Raw genomic sequence first — 3,663 nt, 5'->3', positions numbered from 1 at the left:
CACAGCCACAGCTGCTCCTCAGCATCCCATCCCCTTCTCCTCCATATCCTGCCCGGGGGTCCCTTGGGCCATCACACCCCCGTTGTTCCCCCCTGGCCACGTGTCCCGGGTCGGGGGTGTGATGTGACAGGAGGTGACAACACTAATTGCTGACTCTCCCTGACCCCGGGGCTTCTCACTCTCCGGTTTCATCCTGTAGGACTGACTGCCGGGGAAATCAATCCCCCTCCCTCCCTCTGCCCGTTCCCAAAGGTGTTGGAGGGTATTTTTAGCCCAGGAAGCCGGGTCAGCTCCGTCCTGGAGGGCACAGCTGCTGTCCCTGCCTCGGCTGCTCCCATCGATCCCCACCTTCCCTCAGCCACAATGCCAAGGGGAAAGTCCAGCCTCTGGGATGGAGAAGGTGCAGGGGAGCTCAGCCTCAATCCCTCTGCTTCCCTGCTCCTGAAAAAACAATCCAGCCACTGCTGGGATCCCTAATGACCCATTCGTGTCCCTGGGATGATCATGGATACTGCAATTCCCACTCTCAGAGCCACGGATGAGCTCAGGGCAGAGCTGGCCCAGGCTGTTCCAAGACAGAAATGGGACTGAAGCTCCCTGATCCCTGGTGCTGGGTGGGATCAGAGGGATGGAAGTGCCATCCCAGCCCCGGCAGCTGCTGTTTCCCCGGCGTGACTCAGCTGCACAAACCCCGTCACAGCCGCGACATTCCCGCTCCCAACATCCAGTGCCTGTGTCCAGTGTCCTGCTCCTCTCCCGATGCCACCCCTGTAACCGCAGGGATTGCAATTCCCTGGAATTGCAGGGCAACAGGGAGCACAGAATCATGGAATCATGGAATGGGTTGGGTTGGAAAGGACCTTAACACCCAGCTCATCCCACCCCCTGCCACGGGCAGGGACACCTTCTGCTAGACCAGGTTGCTCCAAGCCTGGATTTGGACACTTCCAGGGATGGGGAAGGCACAGATTCACCGGGGAACTTGTTTTGGGTGCTGTTGGCCCTGTTCCCGCCTCAGGGGGGGTGTGAGCAGCCCCCGTGCCCCTGTGCCCCCGTGCCCCTGTGCCCACCCGGGCGAGCGGAGCCGGAGCAGCGCCGGGAGCGCCGGCGGCACACGCGGCTCCCATTAACCTGGGGCTCATCCCTCGCATTATCCTGAATTATTGATGGGCACCATTAGAGCGGGGAAGTGGCCAGGAAAGGCTTTCGGCTGAGTGGGCACATTTGCAGTGGCAGGGAAGGTATCTGAGCTGAGCAATTACAGCCCAGATTCAAACTGGGCCCCCCCTGCCCTCCCTCCCTCCCGCCGGGGAGGGATAAATAAATCATGAGGCAGCAACTGGGGGGGCTGGAGAGGCTGGGGGGCAGAAAATCAGGATAAAACAAGGGAGTGGCCACCGGGGTTGACCCAGGGATTGTCTCTCCCCTCCAGCCCCCCCAGGCTCTGGCGGGGCCGATGCTTTGGTTGGAGCGAATTTATCCCAAACAACCCGGCTGGTGAGTCGGGAACGCATCCAAGGGGAGGCAGCCCGGGGTGGAGGTGGGGATCCCACAGCCCTGGGCCGTGCCCACATTCCTCCAGCTCAGGCTGGATGCTGTGCCAGCACCGGGGCTGCCTCCACCTGCCCGGCCCTCGGCAGTGGGATCCGGGATGCAGAGGGAAGGGGAATGGGGGATCCTGAGGCCTGGAGAGTGGGACAGGGAGCCAGGAATGCCAAGTCACCCTCTGGGTTTACATCCCCTGGAGCCGGAGTATGACACCCTGGGCAGCTTCCCTGTGGGAAGAGTTTGCCTCTCCATAACCTCCACGTCCTCCAGGAAGGGTGGAAATTCCCTTTATCCCACAAGCTCCCAGAAAGAAATCAGGGAGATGAGCCTGGAAGTGCAGGTAGTGGGAAAAGGATGGGAAAAGGACCCATCTGAGCATCTCCAGGAGTGCAAAGCCCCCCTCTGGGTTGGCAGCCCTGCAGCTGGAGCCTGACATCCAGGATTCCCTGACATCCAGGATTCCTGTGGGAAGGGCTGGGGGAGACGGATGGCACAATGGATGCCCTGGCACCCCACAGCAGGATGGGCCTGAATTCCCAGGGTTATCCTGCCCAGCAGCCCTGAAACTGCAGCCGGGTGGGATCGAGTCCCCACGGCCAGTGGGATCCAGCCCTGGGTGGGATCCAGCCCTTTGTGGGATCCAGCCCTTTGTGGGATCCAGCCCTTTGTGGGATCCAGTCCTGGGTAGGATCCAGCCCTGCATCCAGGGGGGATCCAGCCCTTTGTGGGATCCAGCCCTGCATCCAGGGGGAATCCAGCCCTTTGTGGGATCCAGCCCTGCATCCAGGGGGGATCCAGCCCTTTGTGGGATTCAGCCCTGCATCCAGGGGGGATCCAGCCCTTTGTGGGATTCAGCCCTGCATCCAGGGGGGATCCAGCCCCCCCAGCCAGCCTCAGGGAGGGCGAGCGCCGTGCATCGATTTTGCAGGAGAGCTGAGGTATTTTTAGCCCTGCCCTGTCCCTGCCCTGTCCCTGCCCTGTCCCTGTCCCTTCCCTGTGCTGCTGTTGCTGCTGCTCTCCTTACCCAGCTCCTCCCTCCCAGCCTTTGCCCCCTCTCAGCTCCCCCCAGCCCTGCCGTGTCCCTTGTCCCTCCCCAGTCACATCCCCGGAGCAATCCGGGCTCGGCTGGCACAGCTTTTCCCCTGAATCCTCTTCCTTAGGCCTTCCCAGGGTTTGCAGCAGTCACTGGGGAGGGCAGGTCTCCTCTGTGGTGCTGTTTGAGCTGGGCCTGTTCATCTGCAAACACTTCCCAGGTCTGAGCAGGCGGCTCCCACTGACATTTATGGAGCTCTGACACAGGCACCGTGCCTGGGGCTGGCTGGGAGAGCCCCATGCCCCCCTCTCTCTCCTGGGGACTGCTGGGATTTGCTTCTCCCCTCCCAAACTCGCTTTGATTCTGTGGCCCTTTATAAGGTTTCAAAAAAATCCTGCAGGAGACCCCCCCCCCCATGGCTGGAGCTGAGAGCAGCACACACAGTGAGGAGAGGGGGTTCTGGAGGTAAATATTGGCATGAGCTGGGAGCTGGGGACATCGAGGGGAAAACAGTGCTGGGAGGGGTCTGCAAAGGTGCCTGGGATCAGTGGGCTCCAAAACAGGGAGAGGTGGGATTGGCAGGGAGGGGGCATTGGCAGGAGGTGGGACTGGCAGGGCAGGTCTGGGGAAAGGCTGGCAGTGACCCTGCTGCCAGTGCAGAGGTCATGGAATCCTGGAATATCCTGAGCTGGAAGGAGCCCCCAGGGACCATCGAGTCCAACTCTGCACACGACCATCCCAAAATCCCACCCTGCCCCTGAGAGAGTTGTCCAAACACTCCTCGAGCTCTGGCAGCCCTGGGACCACAGCCTGGGGAGCTGTTCCAGTGCCCAACCACCCTCTGGGGGAAGAACAGGACTTTTTAAATTAATTCTTTTCCTAAATCCCTCCTGACACAGCAGATGGGAGGCCTGGGAAGGTCCCAGGAGGGAAAGAGGGTGCACTTGAGGACGATCAAGTACCTGCTAATGCTCCCCCCCACCAGTGCCCCCCCAGCCCCCATGGCAGCCCCTGGGGCTCTGTGGGTACTCCCAGTGCCCCCCCAGCCCCCGTGGCAGCCCCTGGGGGCTCTGTGGGTACTC

General features: G+C 61.5%; 1 protein-coding gene across 1 annotated transcript in view; it reads right to left on the bottom strand.

Annotated features, from left to right (window-relative positions):
- NGFR (nerve growth factor receptor) overlaps window positions 1–3,663 on the bottom strand; it is a 12,073-nt gene that overhangs the window by 4,637 nt on the left and 3,773 nt on the right. The gene's annotated exons all lie outside the window — the stretch shown is intronic.

This window comes from Corapipo altera, unplaced genomic scaffold (assembly GCF_003945725.1).
Source record: "Corapipo altera isolate COAL_440 unplaced genomic scaffold, ASM394572v1 226, whole genome shotgun sequence".
NCBI classification, from domain to species: domain Eukaryota; kingdom Metazoa; phylum Chordata; class Aves; order Passeriformes; family Pipridae; genus Corapipo; species Corapipo altera.
This window is presented reverse-complemented; position numbering and strand designations above follow the sequence as displayed.